The 22,531-nt window shown below is 46.4% G+C and overlaps 1 long non-coding RNA gene across 1 annotated transcript in view; it reads left to right on the top strand.

Moving 5' to 3' along the window:
- LOC135101107 (uncharacterized) overlaps positions 1 to 22,531 on the top strand; it is a 197,833-nt gene that overhangs the window by 132,764 nt on the left and 42,538 nt on the right. Inside the window, exon 4 of the long non-coding RNA XR_010269028.1 lies at positions 9,303 to 9,345. This is a non-coding gene — a long non-coding RNA (uncharacterized LOC135101107). The remainder of the gene's footprint in view (positions 1 to 9,302; positions 9,346 to 22,531) is intronic.

Below are 22,531 nucleotides of genomic sequence, written 5' to 3'. Positions count from 1 at the left end.
AATGTGTGTGTGTGTGTGTGTGTGTGTGTGTGTGTGTGTGTGTGTGTGTGTGGTCTTCTGGTACTCAGGTTGCCCCGATTTAAATATAACTGTGAATGCAAAACCGACATACAGACAGACAGACAGACAGACAGAAAGAGAAACGTGAAAAAATACGAGGAAGGTAGAGAAAACAAAAAAAAAAATGGATCAAGGGAGGAGACCTTGAGAAGAAATCAGAGAAGGCGTGGGGTAAGACTTAAAAGCATTATAAAGACGAGGACACGAGAGAGAGAGAGAGAGAGAGAGAGAGAGAGAGAGAGAGAGAGAGAGAGAGAGAGAGAGAGAGAGAGAGAGAGAGAGAAAAGAGACTAGTAGTAATAAGAAGAGGAGGAGGAAAGAGACGAGGATGAGGACAAGATCGGTTAAGAAGGAGGACATGTAAGAGAAGGAGGAGGAAAAGAGAGAGAGAGAGAGAGAGAGAGAGAGAGAGAGAGAGAGAGAGAGAGAGAGAGAGAGAGAGAGACGAGACGAGAAGTTGACGAAGAAGAAGAGGACGAGACTAGTAAGAGAAGAAGAGAGACGACGGAGATGAGGGCGAGGAAAAAAAAAACTAGAAAAGCAAAGAACAAAATGATAAAGACAAGAAAATGGCGAGGAAAAAATGAAGAGGAGAGAGACAGGCGAGAGGATGACTAGAAGGACGAGGATGAGGATGAGAACGAAGAGGAGAGTTAAACAAGAGTAGTGACCCTTACGAGGACACATCTGGTCAGGCGCTCATGTTTACCTCAGTGGCGGGGCAGCTATTCCATCCATCTTGTGATTGACAACCATGTACTCTCTCTCTCTCTCTCTCTCTCTCTCTCTCTCTCTCTCTCTCTCTCTCTCTCTCTCTCTCTCTCTCTCTCTCTCTGAAGTCGTCCCACTCTCCCTCCGTTCACTTTGTCCCCGCTATCCCGTCCTCTCCCTTATCTACATCGTGTCCACTCGTCTCATCCCTCTCTCCCTCTCTCCCACCCTCCTCTCTCTCTCTCTCTCTCTCTCTCTCTCTCTCTCTCTCTCTCTCTCTCTCTCTCTCTCTCTCTCTCTCTCTCTCTCTCTCTCTCTCTCCTTACCTTCCCTCCCTCCCACTGCTCACTCCATACCTCCCAGCGTGCTCCACCCAATGCAGCAAATCCTCCCTTTCCTCCTCTTCCTCCTTCTCTCCCTGCCCATCCTTGCCTCTCTCTCTCTCTCTCTCTCTCTCTCTCTCTCTCTCTCTCTCTCTCTCTCTCTCTCTCTCTCTCTCTCTCTCTCTCTTTACATAAGCCTTGTTATAAAGTGCAGGTTAATTAACTATTATCGCGTTACCTTACACTCCCACCCTCCTCCCGGGCGCTGGAACTAATACTTAAGCGCAAAATACCTCCGTTGCTTAACCTCACCACCCCGCCAAGTTCCACAGCCAGCCAGGTATAATGGGCCCGACACACTCCACTCTCGTCTCCTTCCTCCTCCCGCGATGCAAACTGTTATCATTCCCTCTTGTGAAAGCAGTTCGAGGTTCAGCTTCCCTATTACAGAAGTCACTCCTCCTCCTCCTCCTCCTCCTCCTCCTCCTCCTCCTCCTCCTCCTCCTCCTCCTCCTCCTCCCCCCCGTCGTCTTCCTCCACACTTATCGCGATCCTTTCTGGGCCAATAATCAGCCAAATGCTCTCGCCCACATTGTTCCTGCAAGCACACACACACACACACACACACACACACACACACACACACACACACACACACACACACATACACACACACACACTGAAGGAAGGGGCCAGCTGTGTATATAGTTACCACCGCAGGCAAATACACTCTTTCTTATCTTAGCGAGCCAACCCATCACGATAAGTTGGGTGTCATCTGTTATCACCCGATTATATTTCATTTTCGATGAGCGGCCGTTGTGTCGGTCAGCTCACACGCACTGATTCATTGCCGACATTATAGCTGCGCCGCGCTCAAGAAAGGGATTACCTGAGTGCAGTGAGCGGGCGTGGCAGTGCGGGGGTCATTTGTTAGGGGAGGGGGAGTAGTAGAATGAACGCTGCTCATCCTCTTTGTACGGGTTTTATTTTCACGGGCATCGGGTTCATCTCCAACTCCCACTCGTCCCTCTCCGCCTCCCAGATCCACCGACCTCAAAAACAGCCAACTCCCGGCACCACCACAGGCCGCGGCTTTCACTACGTCGACCACTGTTTCGGGCGGTGCTGGCAGTGCTGGTGGTGGTGGTGGTGGTGGTGGTTGTGGTGTACGTATGTATTGCATCCTCTCTGCCCCGCCTCACCTTGCCCCTTCCCGCGCCGCACCACCCCGACCCACCTGCACTTCCTCACTAACCTACCCCCTTCCTCCTCCTCCTCCTCGTTTTAGTAAGCTCTATATACATCCTCCTCTCGTTACTCTTCCCATCTTCCTATTTTCGTCTCCCTCCTCTTCACTCCTTCTGTTCCTCTTACTCTTGCTCGTCTTGAGCGTCTTCTATGCGATTATAAGGTTTGCGTGAGAGTAAGATCAATTTTCCTGTCTCGGGGTCTTATGTAAGCAGACATTCAACTTTTAACCCGTGATGTTTCTCCTCGTCTTTCTAACTAAGCCAAGATCTGACCTCCACTTTCCAGCTCCAACCCTTCCCTCTGTCTCTCTCTTTCTCTGCACGTCTCTCTAGTCTCCTCTATTCTCCTCTCATTTGCCTCCTATTCCCGTTTGTTCTTTTCTTTTGTATTTTTAGCGTTGCTCCTCTTCGCTTCCCACATGTCTGTTGTATTTTTTTTTATGATCGTGTTCTTTTTTTTTATCAATGTTAGTGTTTTCTTTTATTACTTCTTTCCTTCCTTTATTACTTTCTTCCTTCTGCCTGTTCATTTACATTTATCAATTCTTTCGTTCTTTCGTTCGTTCATTCGTTTGAACCTTACTTTTTTTTTTTTCCTGTTTGCTTTGCTTCTGTCTTTCCTTCCTTCCTTCCTTCCTTCCTTCCTTCTTTTTTTTACCTTTTTATCATTACTTCTTGCATTTCTTCTCTCCTCGCTGCTTTCTTCTTCACTCCCTCCTTCCCTCCCTTCCTTTCTTCACCTCTTCCTTCCTCTCTTCTGCTTTTCTACTCTCTCTCCCTCCTTCCCTCCCTTCCTTCCTTCCTCTTTTCCTTCCTCCCCTCCTTCCCCCCTCTTTATCCAGCATTCCCAGCACAACTCCCCGTAACCCCAGACAAGCCACACCCCTCGGCCGCCCAGCACGCACCCATCCCCATCATCCCCAACCCTCTACCCCCATTTTACTTACCGCCAGCCATCCCAAACACTACCTTCACTTATTCCATATCCACCACGTTCCTCCTCTTCCTCGCCCCCCCCCCATCTTCCGTCCCTCCAACTAGCGCACCACTACCACTACTACTACCACGACCACCACCTCACGCTCTCTGGCCCTTCGCCCCTTCGCCCCTTCGCTCACTACCTCCTGCTTCTTCCCTACCCTCCCACCAGACGACCACAGCCTCTCTTCCTCCTCCACCGCCTCCTCCTCCACCGCCTCCTCCTCCTCCTCCTCCTCGCCACCTGCAGTTTAACATCCTGTGCGCTGACCCTTCCTGACCCAGTGTGATAGATCTACGTGGATCGAGGCAGCCGGCTTTTTTACCAGCTTGCCTGAATTGAGGAGGAGGACGGAGAGAGGAGAAGGAGAGAGAGAGAGAGAGAGAGAGAGAGAGAGAGAGAGAGAGAGAGAGAGAGAGAGGAGCGAGAAGTAATTGGCGAGGTTTTCCCTGTCAGAGGAGAGCAAAAGGGGGAGAGAGGGGTCATAGCCCTTAATGCATGATAGTGTTTTTACAGAGAGCTTGAGACTCTATAATGAGGGAAGTGATGATTATGCGCAACGAGAGGAGGAAGGCAGGAGGTGGAAGGTGATGGAGGCGGGGCGGGGCGCGCTGCCAGGGCTAGAGGAAGGGAGGTGGGGAGGTAGGACTTGATGTGGGTATCTCCTGAAAACATTGCCTTGGACTGATATACATTATCCCAAGGTATAATATTACAGTAGCTCGATTTTTTTTTAATGGCAATCAGCAGGAAATGTAAGAATGGTTAAAATGTGCGTTAATAGAGGGAAAATACAGGAATGGTAGAATAAAAGAAGGAGAGAAAGAGAAGATCTGATAATTCTGTAAACGTACAAAGATTCGAACGTAAAACTATCATTTATATGTGAGGAATGAGACTTGTGTTGACTAAAATAAGCGAAACCAGACATTTACACATTTGGCAACGTCCGCTTATGGCCCAAGGCTTCATAGTGGAGGGGAAGGAGGAGGAGGACGAGGAGAGCAGAAAGGAAAGAAAAAGAAAGAATGAGAAGATAAGGGTAAGGAAGAACGGGAGGGGAGTGAGAAGAATAAGTAAAAAGCGATGGACGAAGAAATAAAGAAGAAAAATTGAAATCGCTAACGAGAGAAAAAATTAAGAAGTGACAGCAAGATAGAAGTTCTCCCCTCCCACACACGAACGAACCAAATCAAGCCTTTCCTCAAATAACACATACAACCTTGTCCCTCTTCACTTCCTCTTCCTCTTCTTCCCAGTCCTGTTCGTCCTCCTCCTCCTCCTCCTCCTCCTCCTCTTCCCTAGGGCGGAACAAATACACAAGAGCCATTAGCAAGGAGCAGTTAGGAGGTGGGCGTCGCAGGCTGCTCGGCCCTATACGTAACACACGCTCGTAATCGCCCAAGTTTGCTAATCTGGCGCCTCTCAAGTGGGTACTGAGGAGGAGGCAGCCAGCTCACCCAAAACACCTCCAACAAGTATTAATAGTCCAGCCTTCTCACTGCTTCTCCTGCTGCTCTTCCTGCTTCTGCTTCTGTTCACTGTTCTCTCTCTTTGCTTCTGTTTCTCACTTGTAGTTCTCCCCCTTGAAACTTCAGCGAATTGTCCTATTTTTTTTCCCCCATTCTTCTTTTTCATCTTCCTCCTCTTCCCTTTGTAGCAGTCAGTTCTACGTAGCCGCCTCAGACTTGCTCTCTCGTAATCCTGCAAAACTTTACTCTCAGGTCGAAGTTATGCCAGATTTTCCAAGAAGAGAAAGTAACGAACAGCAGCAGCAGCAGCAGCAGCAGCAAGAAAGATACGTACCTGGATAGATGAGTGGACAGGTAGATAGATAAATAGATAGGCAGGTGGACAGATAGATAGATAGATAGATAGATAGATAGATGGATAGAAAGATAGATGGTTTGTTACTTGGGGGAAATCTGTGCTTTTATCTACTTTTATTTATTTGATTGCTATTTTTTGTTACCCTCTAGGTTTGTTAGACTTTTTTTCTGCACTGCGAAGAAATGAGAATACCACCTGGCCAGTGTTTCATGTCGTCGCTTTCTTACACCCCATCCTTTATCCCCTCTTGCTTCTCTTTTTCATCCACTCTTCTCCCCTTCCTGCTCCCCTTCCTCGTGCTCCTCGTCCTTCTCCTTGACTAACTGCTTTACGAGTCTCTCTCTCTCTCTCTCTCTCTCTCTCTCTCTCTCTCTCTCTCTCTCTCTCTCTCTCTCTCTCTCTCTCTCTCTCTCTCTCTCTCTCTCTCTCTCTCTCTCTCTCTCTACATATAACGTTCTAGAGGAGTTGTTGTACGGGGAAAGGAAAAAAAGAATACAATCTTTTCCCTCTTGCGTCGTGTTCTTTCCTCTATCGTCACCTGTGATTGCTAAGAAAAATATCGTTGTTGTCGCTTCTTGTGTTATGATCATGAGAGGGGTAAAGGATATGGAAAGATGGATATTCGTATTGTGTGCATTGGGTTTCCCGGTCTCAGGTTGTGCGTGTATCTTTCGAGTAAACTCTCTTCTTTTCATCTTGCTTTCGAATCTTTGGCTGCGACCGATATTGTGTCTTGGGGAAAGAAAGGAAGGAGAGAGACAAAAACGTATCATATGTTTGTGCCTGTGTGTGTGTGTGTGTGTGTGTGTGTGTGTGTGTGTGTGTGTGTGTGTGTGTGTGTGTGTGTGTGTGTGTGTGTGTGTGTGTGTGTGTGTGTGTGTGTGCAGTGTAGTTTTTTTAAGGTAGTTATTCCTTCAAGGCAGTAAACGTAAATTGTTCACTACACTCTTTTTAAGGGACTTTTTAAACGCTGCATCAACTACATCCTAGTCTCATATTTTTGGTGCATAATACATGAAGCACAGCGTTTGGAGTCCACTGGGAAAGGCATGACAAATATCCCTTTCTGTGGGCGAGTGTTTTTAGTAGTTCCAGAGATAAATATAACCCCGAGGCTCCTCCAGTAGCATAAGGCTGCGATCCATAACCTCAACAGGTGTTAGGAGAGCAAGACGGAGGCGGGGGAAGGAGGGCAGGTGAGGTAAGGAGAGCAGGCAGGTGAGGTAGGTGAGAGAGGTTGTAAGGCTTCATGAATAAGGAACCAATAGCACCACCACGAAGGCACTATAGAATTACCACGCCTGTCACTACCAACAGCCCATCTCGCCTTCGGACTCGTTACAAAACACTAGTAAACCAGATGTAATGGTACGGGATCACACACTCCTCCCCCTCGCACTAACACGCTGCTATGGAAGTGGCCCTTAACCGTCAGTAAAACGCTATTCCGCCGCTCATATAAAGGATAGCACGTCTTAACAGCTCTCGTTAGGTATTCCAGTAGCTCCGAGCGATGGCTAAGCATTACAGCGCCTCGTAAAAACTCAGACACGGCCAGCTTTTACGGTTCATAAAACGCGACAAAGCTGTTTTCCTAGGTCACTATTTTAATGGAAACTTGCATAATTTGACTAGGTCGCGTGTTACGGGGTGAAGCTGCCGGCGGGAATCATGCACGTCACTTTTAAACATGTGATCGATTACAGGTTATCCAGAGAATCCCATGTGTGTGTGTGTGTTTGTGTGTGTGTGTGTGTGTGTGTACCCTAATACTGTGCCGTGCTGTTAGTGGTTGCAGAAAAGCCCTTGAGAAGTATCCATTTCGTTACAGGAGGTGGACTCAAATGATACACGTAGTTGTGTCTTCAGTATCCAGGTATTGGCGTGGGGAAGATGAGAATGCGAGTACATGTGAGAGACCTCATTTACTCTCCCATTAGAAACATGTACAGGAAGTGGATTATGTATGAAATATAATAAACCTGGCAATCCCAAAGTACAGGAAGGCAGCAGTTATCATGAAGTCCTCACGGTAAACTATAACAAATGACATCATCACCTCATTTTGCAACATTACATTCGTCCAAGTAGAAACATAAGACTGAATATTAATGCGCAATTTCCCTGTACTTCAACAAACTGCTCGTCACATCTGCAATTCCCAGCACTCTAAGTGGCCCGTGGTACACTTTGCCGGCAACGGTTTGTGTGTATTAATGTAGCATCTATTTTGACTTGTAGTGCAAAATAATACAGCGGCGTAACAGGAACTTTCTGCGTCGCAACCTGTGTGTCATCGCCCTTAGGGAATTACACGCCTCAGTACTCAAAGAGGATTACCTGCAGTGAAATTACCGTGAAAAAAAGTGGCCGCAGTATTACAACATGATGGATCCAGTTCCCTCTCACCCGCATCCTCCTGCGTGACCTGCGAGGCTCATATTCCGCACCCAGGTCTTCTGCGACGCGACCACTACCCTCCTCCTCCTTCCTCCTCTTCTTTTTCCTCCCTGACCGGCTTGGTGAACGCTGGTGAGTGTAGCACCTAAAGGCGACCCTCGAGGGCTGCTCATCGGGGCCACAGGGAGGCAGTGTGGGTGGAGACGATGGAGGAGAGAGCGCCACCGCGGACCTTAAGCGGAAATTCATATAAGAGATGCTGCTCTGGGCTGTAGCTCTTGTCAGAAAGAGAGAGAGAGAGAGAGAGAGAGAGAGAGAGAGAGAGAGAGAGAGAGAGAGAGAGAGAGAGAGAGAGAGAGAGAGACTCAAGCCTTGGTAATGAGTCGTGTTCTTTCTCTCCTACCTTTCTTCTCATTCTTTTTCCAAGATATTGCGTCCTCGCCTCGCCGCCTCGCCTGTCCTGTGAAAGGAGGGACACGGAGTCGGCGCCAAGCCTTGCATGCTCAACTTTCTGCTCGTGATGGATACTTGGAGCGTGAGTTATAGCGGGCCGGGGGTGAGAATAGCTAAAAAATTCCACAGTAGCGGCGGCCTTATCGCCCAAGCTGGTGGCAGGGCGCGGTGAGGCTGTAGTTGACTCCCGCCAGAGAAGTCCTTGCCGAGCTATGTCCGTTCAAGATTATAGTTAGTTATGCCGCAACTTGACGCGTAACTCTCTCTCTCTCTCTCTCTCTCTCTCTCTCTCTCTCTCTCTCTCTCTCTCTCTCTCTCTCTCTCTCTCTCTCTCTCTCTCCTTGCTCGGTATGTGTGTGTGTGTGTGTGTGTGTGTGTGTGTGTGTGTGTGTGTGTGTGTGTGTGTGATGGAACCCTCAGCCACGGACGCACATACACACGCCTTCCCTCCGCTTCCCTTTACCCTGGACAACTAACTCGCTTCCCTTTCCCCCTCTTCCGGAACTCTCTAGGGATGCAAATATTTGTTTTTGTTTCCATATAAATAGATGGAGCGGGGTAGGTAGTATGCAAAGTGTGTGTGTGTGTGTGTGTGTGTGTGTGTGTGTGTGTGTGTGTGTGTGTGTGTGTGTGTGTGTTAGCATGACAGGTTTATATTTAGTGAACCGAGTCTGCTAATCATCACTGAACAGCAAAATATCAAGTCAGTTCACATTTGCCGCCCACGACTAACTGAGATCCAGAAACCAGGAGGACGCCAGGACACAAAACTCCGTTATGCATCATAAGCCGCGACCTCAAGTGACCTGAAGTGTATCCGAACCCAGTTATCCTCATCACTTCTTCCTCATGACAACCAAAACTAGTTACGGGGAATCGAATCTGCTACCTCCTCCTCCTCCTCTTCTTTCTCCTCCTCTTCCTGCTGTGAACACCCTCGGCCCAACACAACACCTGCCGTCTGACTCAGGGCTTCTCCCCACATCCCCTTAGCAAATGCCCGGCGGAGATTACCCTTTGCACCATTGATCTCGTCTGCCCATTGTACTGGTGGGAGTGTGGAGGAGTGCGTCCCTTTCCTTCCCCTACTCCCCCTCTCTCTCCTTCTCTCTCTCTCTCTTCCTCTCTATATATACAGCCTTCAGTCGCTATGTGTGTGTGTGTGCGTGTTTCTTTTTTTTTTTTTTTGTTGTTTTTTATTATTGTTATTCAGATTCACAGGCATGAAGTTTAGTCATGCAGCACCTGCCCCTCTCTGCCTCCAGTGCCTGAGTATTGCCTCTCTTTTTACAGGTTGGCACTGCCGCCCGCCGCTGCCTCACTCACTGCCGGCCCGGTAAGGATAAAGACTTTTGTTCGGGTGTACAGAAACAGGGGTAACAGAGAGAGAGAGAGAGAGAGAGAGAGAGAGAGAGAGAGAGAGAGAGAGAGAGAGAGAGAGAGAGAGAGAGAGAGAGAGAGAGAGAGAGAGAGAGAGAGAGAGAGAGAGAGAGAGAGAGAGAGAGAGAGAGAGGTCACCCTCCCTTCGTGCCGAGATGGTCCAGGAGGAATACATACATATGTTAGCATGTATGTATATGTATATGTTTGAATGTATATATGTACGTATGAGAAGGGGTGCGCCCTCAACTCGGAAGTGTGTGTGTGTGTGTGTGTGTGTGTGTTTGTGTGTGTTTTCAGTTTATAAATGTATGACTACTTAATCTTGTTTGCAATGAACATATGTGCACTTGTTCCATCACTTTTTTTTTTTTTTGAGGGGGGAACAATAATGATTACAGGTATTTTTTATGAGAGAGAGAGAGAGAGAGAGAGAGAGAGAGAGAGAGAGAGAGAGAGAGAGAGAGAGAGAGAGAGAGAGAGAGAGTTAAAATGGCCTACGATGAAGTAAATCTTGCATCATCGCTCACTCCACTCATTTATTCCGCCCCTCATTCCTCTCCATCTCCCTCCTGCTTCTCCCTCCAGCTGCTACTTTTTTTATACTGCCTTTCGTCCTCCTCTCCTTTCCTCTCTTCCTCCTTCCCTTGGGCACAGCAAAGTGTAGTTGATCACTGTCTGCCTTCTTGTATGCGGATCTGTCCATCTCCCCCTCCTCCTCCTCCTCCTCCTCCTCTCCTCCTCCTCCTCCTCCTCCTCCTCCTCCTCCTCCTCCTCCTCCTCCTCCTCCTCCTCCTCCTCCTACTTCTCCTCCTCCTCCTGCAGAGAGTGATGAAGGAAAGCGAATTCGGCTTTTATTCATTATGTAACCTGTTCTTTTCTGTTTTCTTACATGAAATTGATTCGTTGCTTTGGTAGAATACTACTAGTTTGTGCGTGAATTGTGATATTGATGTACTGTTAATGTTATTTTTATGTTTGTTTGTTTTATTCAGTTGTACCTGAGGATCGGATTGTGGTATCTTGTGCTGTGATTTGTCTTTCTCTGTTACGTATGTTCTTGTGCAGTTTTCATTGTTATTATTTTTGTTATTGTCTTGCACTTTTCTTATGCCAATGTTTTCTAATGTAAGTTTTTTTTTTCCCTAAGTCCTCCATCCATTTTCTCACTAAAAGATAATTACACGCACTCAATTCATTACATCCCATCCGTGTACCTTTTTTTCTCTGGTTAGCGATGGACACACGATGATGAATACTTCCAATTAAAGACGCTTGTTGCCTATGAATATGTAGTTACCTGTGAAAACAAGGCGATAAGTCAAGTAGCGGGACGCGCCAAAGACAGACAACCGGAGATCTAACAAAACCCTCGGAATTGTATTGTGCTTCGAGCGAGCCACACGCACCGCACGTAAACCTATTCAGATTCACCGGTGTTAGGCCTACACCTGCTCCCTCGGCCGCTGTCCCCAGGTGGCCGCTCACACACACAGGTAATTGCGTTCACATACACACGCACACACACACACACACACACACACACACACACACACACACACACACACACACACACACACACACACTCTCTCTCTCTCTCTCTCTCTCTCTCTCTCTCTCTCTCTCTCTCTCTCTCTCTCTCTCTCTCTCTCTCTCTCTCTCTCTCTCTCCTTGCTCGGTGTGTGTGTGTGTGTGTGTGTGTGTGTGTGTGTGTGTGTGTGTGTGTGTGTGAAACTAAGTATTACTATGTACGAGTATAAGGTGTTTTATTAAGAGGCAGGCAGAGGAACAGAGAAGAAACACGAAAAAGTCTACACAGATATAATTAATGCAATCTTATCACTTAGGAAGATCGAGTTTCAAACAACTTACCTGAGTTTATAAAGTTACCAATTCATTACTTACAGTCTACTTTTTTTTCTAGAATGAAGTAAAAATAGAAGAAAAATTAATAGAAGAACTCACACATCCAAATTATCTAGCCAATTACACACACACACACACACACACACACACACACACACACACACACACACACACACACACACACACACAATCATCCCTTTAGGTGACAAGACAACGAGAACAGCATAATTTGGGGTGTGAAGGTGCAAGGTGGTGAACTGATGAGGGGACGAAAGAGTGGGCCGATGACTGGTAGGGACCGGGGCAGCGCAGGATGGGGTGGGACGTGGCAGGAGGGGACAGGGTGAGGTGAGGCGGGGCGGGGTGGTGTCCAGGGGCAGGTCTCCCGACGCTCGTGTAGTAGTGATGGAAACAATTCACATCATTACCGCTAAATGGCCATCACGGAGCCGGCGACCTCGGCAGCCTTTTGTTTCTTGAAGGTGACTGATCAGGCCCTTCATCATCCCCCTCCTCTGACTCCCACCCCCTCTCAGGTCCTAGCCACACATGTACTCTCTCTCTCTCTCTCTCTCTCTCTCTCTCTCTCTCTCTCTCTCTCTCTCTCTCTCTCTCTCTCTCTCTCTCTCTCTCTTATTTCATGCTTCGCATCAAAAATACCAGTTTTACGTAAGTTTCGGTCATTGTAGTAGTGCTGTACTTTGAAATACGAGCAAATCAGCAGTATATGGATAAACAGATGCTTAAATGAGGCAAAGCGGATTAAAACAAAACAGAAAACGGACAACCAGTTGAAGTCAAGAAGTAATTGTAATAGTGACTGGCGCTGCTCCTTGAAATCCGAAGCAATCAGAAAAGTAGTGTAGGTGATGGATAAATACGTAGGCGAGGCAAAGCAAGTTAAAACAAAACGGAAAAGGAAAAACCAGTGGGAGTCAAGAAGTAATCCATCTGGCCCAAAAAAGCAAGACCAGTTGGGTAATATTTATCTCTTGCTGTGAAATATTTCTCCTTTTCCGCCGCCACTGGCATGCATGATTAAGCTCCGGCCTCCTCTCTCTCTCTCTCTCTCTCTCTCTCTCTCTCTCTCTCTCTCTCTCTCTCTCTCTCTCTCTCTCTCTCTCTCTCTCTCTCTCTCTCTCTTCCTTCTTACCCCCTCCCTCACGCCCTCACTCCCTCACGCCCTCATCATCCTCCCTCCCCCACGCCCTCCCTAATCTTCCCTGATCCTCCCTGACCCCTTCCCCACCACCATCCATCCCACGCTCTGCCACACCAGCCCATCTCATTCCCCACTATGTAGCCTACACTCTCACGTACCTATTCCTCCCTCCACCTTTCACCCATACTCTCCTCCCTCTCACTTATACACCCACCCCCCTCTCACCCACACCCACTCGCATCCCTTTCACCGCTGCCCTCCCCTCACGCACACCTTTCCACACCCTCTTATACGCACACCCTTTACCTATTCCAACTGAACCCGCCCCGCACTTTTACACCCTCCGCTACTCACCCTCACCCATCCTACCCCGCCTCCGCCTCCGCCTTCTCCGCCTCCTCCGCCGCGCCCATCCAGCCGTGACTTCATAAGGTGCAGGTCAAGTGGGTCTCCTTCCCCGCCACTTTCCTCGCTTCACTCGACACGTAAACACTTTTGCTACGGTCCATTAGCTTTAAATGCGCTGCGGGAATCGGGAGGTTAAAATAATGGAAATATTAATCATCGTCAATTGACATTTTGTAGAAAGGCTTTCGTTCATCTTGCCTAACGTTTAATTTTACTGATGGGAAAAAAAGCGTTAATTAATAGGTTAACTAAGGTGGGGGAAAAAAAAGTTGAAAGGGTAGAAGGGTTGAATTGTGAGTGAAATAAGCAAGTCGCCGGGAAGTTTAGTAGTTTGTGATAAAATAGTGATGCCAGGATAGTGGAGCGAATTAATGGTTAATTCTTGAGGCGTGACCTGATTACGCCTTTGTAGTTTAGTATATTAACAGTTGTAGTAGTGGTGGTGGTGGTGGTGGTGGTGGTATTAGTAGTACTAGTAGTGGTATCAGTAGTAATAGGTTTTGTAACAGTAGTAGTAGTAGTAGTAGTAGTAGTAGTAGTAGTAGTAGTAATAGTAGTAGTAGTAGTAGTAGTAATAGTAGTAGTAGCAGCAGTAGGAGCAGCAACACCAGCAGAATAGTCATTTCAACACTATTCTTCTTTTTACTTCCTCTCACTACTACGTGTATTAGGGCCAAGGTAGAGAGAGAGAAAGAGAAAAAAAAATTTCCTTTTTTATTACTAACATTCTTCAGTACCACGCAGAGAAAAAGAAATGGAGATGAAGGCGGAGGAGAAGCAGGACTGGCGGTGGCGATGGTGGCGGTACTGATGGTGGCGGTAACTGTAGGGAGAGAGGAGAAGAATCCTATTAACTAGCAATAAAAATAAAACTGTACAATTATCCCTTGACTTGCACTGTAATTATGATCCCTTTACATGGCGATCGCCCTCTCTGAATGGGAAGTAGGGGACCACACGGAAACACGGAGACGGTGTGTGACTGAACGCCCAACTGGCCCTGATGGTGGTGTCACGTGTGGGTTGTGTCGGGGTGACAGGGGGTGGTAGGGATTTGTGGGTGGATGAGGGTTCAGGAAGTGTGGGTTGGTGGGTGTGGTTATGGAAAGAGAGAGAGAGAGAGAGAGAGAGAGAGAGAGAGAGAGAGAGAGAGAGAGAGAGAGAGAGAGAGAGAGAGAGAGAGAGAGGAGGGAAGAGGAAGAAAAAGAGAATGTACAACAAAGACGACGATAACAATTACTACTACTACTACTACTACTACTACTACTACTACTACTACTACTACTACTACTACTGCTACTACTACTATCTTTGTTATTAGTTGGTACTCCTGCTTTTCGTGTCCTTACTTGCATGTATGACAAAAGTAGACAAGAATAAGAAGGTATTATGAGAGAGAGAGAGAGAGAGAGAGAGAGAGAGAGAGAGAGAGAGAGAGAGAGAGAGAGAGTTGATTCGTAAGTAGGCGCTAAACACACACTAAGTGGCTGTTTCATAAATCATAAATGTCATCATAAACACACACCAATTACTACCCGGGCACCAGCGGACGCGTCTCTGATCACAGGCAGCCCTCGGTACATTTGAACATTTTAACTCATTTCACCTCCTTCACTCGCACGCCACTTGTAATTTCAGTAGTTAATGGATCAGTTTGATAACCTTCCCTCATGTGTCTTCAGCAGGAGCTTCTGACCTGAGGCTTGTATGACATGAGTACCATCCTTAGTACCGCCTTAGTACCAAGTGACTGTAAACTTTTTTTTTCTTTTTTTCATCTTTTTCCTTCAGAACGAGAGAGAGAAAAGAGTCAGTCGTTAGTTTTTACTCGCCTCGCCTACCACGAGTCACTCCGTTATTTGTTACACAATACTAGTGTTTGTTTCTTGTTTATTTAGCTTAGTTACGTGGGTTAGGGACCTGGAGAAGACCTCGCCGTGGGTTTTTATTTTTTGGGTGGTGGTATACATAGGAGGAGGAGGATGGGAGACGATGGATTGTACAGGAGGAGGGAGGGGGAGGAAGACAGGCGGCAGAGTACTTAAGATTCTGTTCAGGGCACGAGGAAGGGTTAACTCTCGGCCTATACAGGTGTTCAGCTTGATGAAAAAATATGAAAGTTGTTGATCCAGTGGTGATGTTTGTGGGTGCTGCTTTTTAGGCGAGAGTAGTAATGGTGGTGATGGTGGTGATGATGGTGGTTGTTTGTAGCAGTAGTGGTGATAGTAGAGGTGGTTATGGTGGTAGAAGGATGGTTGTAGTAGTGTTGATGGTCGTGAAAGTGTCACTATATGGTTGAATTCATGGTAATGGTAGTAATGGTAGTTGGCATTGTTGGTAGTAGTGTTAGTAGCAGTTTAGATTAAATAATTGATAGTACTGATATTAATGGTGATGTATGGGAGCGAAAATAATAGTCTTTTGTTACGTAACGCTGGCATTGGCAGAGAGTGGAGATGTAGTCATGGTAGCGACATTAATGGTACCACCAGTGATAGCACTGGCAGTAGTGGTGAGTGTGTGTGTGTATGTGTGTGTCGCTATGGTAACACATTGTTGATAACTTGTGACCTGAAAAGCGGCGCCGTAACTTTCCCTTAACTTGTCAGGTCTACTAACTCGGTCCCGGAACTCAATAAGTCTCATTTTATTTAATTATCGAACTTGCTGCTTTTACCTTCTACGGATTTAGTTCAATTTCGTCCAATATTAGATTTTTCCTTCGGCGCGTCGTGGCGGAGGGCAACAACTATTATTACAGATCCGCTTATCATCTCCACACGAGCGAGTGAAAGGACGCTACAGGACTCCCCAACATGACGACGGCGATCAGTCATTTCAATCACTTCGCTTCGTTCCTCCCCTTTCCGCACTTTCTCCCTCGCCAGCACACTCCCTCCTGCTTCTCCTCCTCCTCTTCCTCCTCTTCCCTCATGTAAACGTGCGTAGACCTTCACCCGAGCACTCAAACGCCACGGGATGCTGAGAGGGGTTGCTGGATGCCCTTCTTCGTTGCCTAATACATGGAGGAGCGGCAGGGCAAGGCAGGGTAGTGAACGGGGCGGCGAGGTCAGGATCGGTCTTGGGTCACGCCTCATGCCTCACGCCTCACTGTGACCAATTCCTAAATGGGATCAAATTACGAGAATCAGACACGTGACTCCATTTTTTTCTTTCTCTTTCCTTTTCTTTTTTTTTCTTTACCTTCCGTTCAAGTCTCCCTGATTTTTCTTTCTTTTTTTCTCCCTTCCAGATGGTTATTAAGGTTTATATGAAATGTATAGTCGCTCGTTGTGCTTACTATAATTACGGCTTTGTCTTGCGTGAGTTAAAAAATGGCTTCTCTAATTACACCTTTTGCGCATCCCGTCCCTTCTTTCATCTGTACTAATTGCGGGTTCTCACTCGCGTCCGGGAAGATTGAGATCCTTCCTCTGAGGTGTTGACGAAACCTTCCCAGACTTATTATTTTATTCCGTGTTGCGAGAAGACGCGGTGACAGGTGAGGGCAGCCAGGGGGTGAGGAGGAGGAGGAGGAGGAGGAAAGAGAGAGAAGAAAAGAGAGATCAGGTGTGTCTTATTGTTCTGCCTGGAGTTGAGGATTTATCTGTATTTGTTCTTATTTTGTAACGCAACACGGTTCTCGGTCAACCGCCTCATCCTTTTCCATCCCTCCCCCCTTCCCCCCTCTTCCTCAGGTCTTTCAACTCGACAAAGATGAATGTGTCACCTGTGTTTAATGTTTTATCTCTCATTTTCTCTCCTTCTTCACCTGTTCCCGCCCTTGATTAGATTACAGGATTCACAGGTGAGTGCGTTGGCCCCGCGAGAACATAGGTAAAAGGAGTCAAAGTGTTGTTACGGGAGCGACCCATTTATCTATTACGATTTTATGACTCGTATCGAACTTGTGTCATGCAGGTAATTGTGTCCATTTGCATGACTTCCCGCTTCTATTCCTCCTATTTCTTGTCTTCCTCCTGCCTTCCTTCTATTCCTGTCTCTCCTATTCCCGTTTCTCTCTTTCTAGCTCTCTTTGCTTTCCCCTCCCTCTCTTACTACTCCATTTTCGTCATTTCTTCATTTTTCCTTCTCTTCCCCTCTCCTCCCCTTTTACTCTTCGCTCTCGTATCTCCTACCTCTTTCCTCGCTCCTCTTCTGTTTTCCTGTCCTTTCTCGTGCTTTTTTTCTGTTCCTTCCTCTCCGCTTGCTACTGAACGGTTAAGGCAAAGCAGAGCTGAGATGGGAAGGAGGGGAGAAAACAGGTGTGTGTGTGTGTGTGTGTGTGTGTGTGTGTGTGTGTGTGTGTCTGTGTGTTTGTGTAATGGATAGAGAGGAAAGTGAATGTAGAGAAGAGAGAGGCGGAGCTTTTTGCTGCAGTAGTAGGTGGTAGTGGGTGGCAGGAGCAGCAGCAGCAAGAGGCTCAGTAGTAGTAGCAGCAACAGCAGCAGGAAAGGCCGCAGCGTGACGGAGAGTGACCGCAATAAACAGCAGAAAAACTAGTCCTCGACAACATTTTTTTTATTTTTCCTCTTTTTTTTTTTTTTTTTTTTTCCTTCCATCAGAGTCCCTCGATCCGGTGGCCCATTGGTTCTAGCTTTTGTTTTCCCTTCGTTTGTGGATGAGAAGTCCGTTGTGGCAGCGACGTGCGGCGGTGGGAGGGACGGAGTCAATGCGTTATGTGTTCATCTCACGTGTGTGTGGTGTGTGTGTGTGTGTGTGTGTGTGTGTGTGTGTGTGTGTGTGTGTGTGTGTGTGTGTGTGTAAGTGCGCGTGATTGATTGACTTTCAGGCTGTAGGAAAGAAAGACAAAAATTGAAGAGAGAGAGAGAGAGAGAGAGAGAGAGAGAGAGAGAGAGAGAGAGAGAGAGAGAGAGAGAGAGAGAGAGAGAGAGAGAGAAGGAATGGGGGCGGTACAAAACTTGTTGAAAATCTTGTAATATTTTATGTGCTAAATTTAGAATAAGAAAAAAAAACTCACTCATCATCGTGTTTATATATGAAACATAACAAAAACTACTTACTGCATCTTGTCAGAATTAATAACCATGATAATGCTACGTAAGAGTGCAGAATAATAGAACTTAATATCATAATAGTCCAAAATTATGATGTGAGGACGAAGGAGACGAAAACTGGACAATTATTTAGAAGCCGTGAATATGTAATGAGTGGTGAGGCGCCTTTATGACCAGAGCCTCAGCTGCATCAAGCTCCGCCCCACGTGTGCCGCCGCCCCGAGGCACGCACACCTGGATAGCCTCACGCCTCCGCCCTCCACCCCCGCGGGACTCAGGCAGGGGAAGAAGCAGGGTGTCGAGGGAAGGGAGGAGGTGAGCACAGATTATAATAATTTCACTCTCGCCTGCCGGAGGTCACACCGAAGACCAGACCAGTCCGGCGTGTTTACAGTTTCAAGGTTATCCAATCCAGTCAGTCCCTTGCCTATCCTCTTCTTCCTTATTCGTTTTTTTTTTATTTCTTTAACCGTCTTATCTCCTTCCTTTGCCCTTCGTATGTACAGGGTGCACTTACCTACCCCCTTCTCCTCTGCGTTCTTCTCCTCCTCCTGTTTCTCTTCCTCCTCCTCCTCCTCCTCCTCCTCCTCCTCCTCCTCCTCCTCCTCCTCCTCCTCCTCCTCCTCCTCCTCCTCCTCCTCCTCCTCCTCCTCTTCCTCCTCCTCCTTCTTCTCTTCACCCCTCCATTTGACCCATAGCAATGTCTCCAGCTGACCCTCTCCCTCTTTCCTAACATCCCTCCACGCCTCCCTTCATCTCTGCATCTATTATCCCCTCCCTCCCTCCCCCCAGTGACTACCCACTCCTCCACCGATAACTCATCTTAAATCCCTCCGGAATATATTACGCTGAGAAATAAAACGTAAGAAGCAAGTCCTCGTATTAGTTTTTTTTTTCTTCTTTTTCTTCTTCTTCTTCTCCTTCTTCTTCTTCCTTTTCCTGTTGACGTTTCACGGTGACGGACGGAACGGTGGGGAACAGAAAGCACCGTCAGTAGGGAGATGAAGCATGAATTTTGTCCGGAATTCTTGGACCAATATCGGCATGAATTTTAGTATGAAGAAAGTCATGAGAATTTCGTCTTCTTAACTTGTTGTTGACATGAAATCCGTCGTAAAAAAAAATGAATAAATAAATAAAAAATAAGAAAAACATGCGAGAAACTGAAATTTGTTTTGCGATTTGGAAAATTTTGAAAATGCATTAATTTCTCCGGGAATTTCTGAGCTGAACTGGTCGTGGGGATCAGAGGTACAGTATTTTGGGTGACACAGTATGGCTGAATGGTTAACTGGATGGTTGGTTGATTGGGGCCATTCCTCGCTATTTTATTTATTACTTATTATTTTTTTTTCTTAAGAGAAACACCAGCATAGGAAAACAAAACGCCATAGAAAACAGGACCCAATGAAGATGCCAGTTCCCTATACAGTTAAAAGAGGATCATCCAAAATCTGAGAAGTGTTAGTTGTCCAGGGAGAAAAAAAGGCGCTAGTGGTAGAAGAAGAGAAAAATATAAAGAAACCCCTTGCAAGAAGTAAGGTCGTGAGGTTCCCAGACCATTCCCCAGATCGTTCCCAGTCCAAACCTTAAAACAAGATTTGAGGTTAGGCTTGGGTGGTGCTCACTCAACCGCGTCGTTATGAATCTGGGATGCGTATTCCTTTTTTAAACTCAGCTTTCTCTCTCTCTCTCTCTCTCTCTCTCTCTCTCTCTCTCTCTCTCTCTCTCTCTCTCTCTCTCTCTCTCATGGTTCTTTAACTTTAATTTACATACAAATATTCAGTGACTGACAGAGCACTTACTAAGGACTTGTAGGTAATATAAGTAATTATTTGTTAGTGCAGCCCTATCTCTCTCTCTCTCTCTCTCTCTCTCTCTCTCTCTCTCTCTCTCTCTCTCTCTCTCTCTCTCTCTCTCTCTCTCTCTCTCTCTCTCTCTTAATAATCGAAGGCGAGATTACAAGCGAGAGGAGCCCTGCCGTCAATTAGAGGCGTCCCGGGCGGCGTTGTGGAGCGTCGAGAGGCATGAAGATAAACCGGGGCACTGCTCTGCTATGGGTGGATGGCTGCCCGCGGGGAACATACGGCAAAGAGAGAGAGAGAGAGAGAGAGAGAGAGAGAGAGAGAGAGAGAGAGAGAGAGAGAGAGGGAGGGAGGGAAAAGGGTGTTAGTAGCAGGATATGACTGTAAGTTTAGTCTGTTTTTTTTTTTTTTTTTTTTTTTTTTAGGGGTCTTCTGATAGTCTTCCTTCTTTTTTGTGTTTTTTTTTCCTTTTCACTTCTCCTTCACATTCTCTTTCCCTTTCCTCCATAGTGTCGTTCATTTCTAATGTGTTTTCCCTGCATTTTCTGTAGTAGTAGTAGTAGAAGTAGTAGTAGTAGTAGCAGTAGTAGTAGTAGTAGTAGTAGTAGTAGTAGTAGTAGTAGTAGTAGTAGTAGTAGTAGCAGTAGTAGTTGTCGTTGTTGTTGTTTTTGTTGTTGTTTAGCAGGTAATCTACTTCCTTGCATTCTGTATTCTCTTGTATTCTGTATCTCATTTATTTGTATGTGTATTGATATCTATCTGTACTGCTTCTGTTCACTATGTTCTGTGTCAGTCGTACTAATGTGTGTGTGTGTGTGTGTGTGTGTGTGTGTGTGTGTGTGTGTGTGTGTGTGTGTGTGTGTGTGTGTGTGTGTGTGTGTGTGTGTGTGTGTGTGTGTGTGTGTGTGTGTGCTTCGTCTGTAATTCCCCTTTTAATTAATTCTCATTACCCACAACACAACAACACAACGACCATCACCACCACCATCACCACCACCATCACCACCACCACCACCACCACCACCGCCACCACCACCACAATCACAGACTCAGTGCGATTGCCACCATGGTGCGAGCCATCAATCAATAGTATTTCCCTTCTAGATTAGACTTACCTTTAGGATTAATGTTAAGTATTTCCCCACCCCCTCTGTACATTTTCAGTTTTTTAACTGCCTAAATAATAAACCGTTTATTATTATTGTTATTATTATTATTAATACAACCTAGCACTACAACCAAAAACCTCCCACCCTGACACGCTGCTGCAACACACGCACAATTACTTAATGACGTGCTGCCTGATGTAATGAGGAGGAAGACGGACGGGAGTTGAGATGAGGCGAGGGGAGATGAGGTGAAGTGGGGTGAGGTCGAGAGTACAGAGGACGCAATCATCAGCTGCGTTTAAGATCATAATTAGGGAATGGCGGACGGTGGCTGCGGTGGGGCTGGCGGGGCGTGGCTGACAGGGAGAGTAATGGCCCACAGCGGAGTACTGACTGGCTTGCCGCTACGCACACTGATTCGTGAATGCAGCACAGTCATGGGCAGAAGTCAAGTAACCTTTCTGCACTCACTCCCACAGTTTGTTATGTTTTCTTTATGCTTTCTGTCAATTTCAGTCCCACTGTTCCATTAAGTGATTCGTGAATGTAGCAGAATTATGGCAAGAAGCCAAGTAACCTTTCTGCATTCATTCCAGTTGTGTGTTGTGGTTTCTTACACTTTCTCTCAATTTCAAGTCCTCTGATCTAAGTCTAATGACAAGAGATGTTCTATGCATGTAAGCTTCTGTATCTTGGTGTTAATTTCTTACGTTCTAAGTTCTGTGTGCCTATAACTCTCTCTCTCTCTCTCTCTCTCTCTCTCTCTCTCTCTCTCTCTCTCTCTCTCTCTCTCTCTCTCTCTCTCTCTCTCTCTCTCTCTCTCTCTCTCTCTCTCTCTCGACATGTAGGCAAATCTTAAATATTTTTATTGTTATATTCTTACATGGAGGAAAAGTTTTTGCTCTCTCAGTTCTTTGCTGTTGATCATTTTCTTCGTTTTCTCTTGCGTGCTGCAGGACACCTTTGCTCTTTTTTGCCTTGTGCTTTCGTGTCTTCTTTTAATACTTTCTTATCACTTGTAAGAAGAGAGAACTTTTTGCTGTCTTCGCTTCGTATATTATTTTCGTGCTCTTGTGTATGAAAGAGTTTTCGTTCCTTCATGAGTGTGCATGTATGTGTGTGTGTGTGTGTGTGTGTGTGTGTGTGTGTGTGTGTGTGTGTGTGTGTGTGTGTGTGTGTGTGTGTGTGCGTCGCTCTTTTACTTCAGTCCTTACACACAAGAAAACGATCACTAGGAAGGAAAGGAAGAATAAGAAGAGGAAGTGATTCTTTCATACTCTCCGTTTATTTGTGTGTGTGTGTGTGTAGTGAGTATTAGTGTTTGTAGCCGTGAGTGTCTCTCTCCCGTCTCGCTCAGATGTCATGGGGGCAGAGATAGACTGACTGTGAGGGTTGGTGGCGGTGGTAGTGGTGGTGCTGGTGCTGGTGATTATGACAGTATTATACTTCTATCTTACATTTTTCTTCTTTTTTATCGGTACTACTACAACTGCAACTATTACTTCATATTCCTATTGACTGTCTGAGATGCTGTTTTTTTTCTTATGGTCAGCATGATGATAATGGTGGTGGTTGTGGTGGTGGCGGTGGTGGTGGTAGTGGTGGTGGTGGTGATAATGGTGGTGGTGCTAGTAGACATCAAGCAAACTCGAATAAATTCACGTTTTTCATGTACTTAGAAAAAAATGCAGAATCATTCTTTCCACATCGCTTATTCTTTTCAGTCTTTTCTACTTCCATGTATATAATATTTCAACTGCTCTCTTCAGTTCTT

Source organism: Scylla paramamosain, chromosome 6 (genome assembly GCF_035594125.1).
Source record: "Scylla paramamosain isolate STU-SP2022 chromosome 6, ASM3559412v1, whole genome shotgun sequence".
In the NCBI taxonomy this organism is placed as follows: Eukaryota; Metazoa; Arthropoda; class Malacostraca; order Decapoda; family Portunidae; genus Scylla; species Scylla paramamosain.
This window is presented reverse-complemented; position numbering and strand designations above follow the sequence as displayed.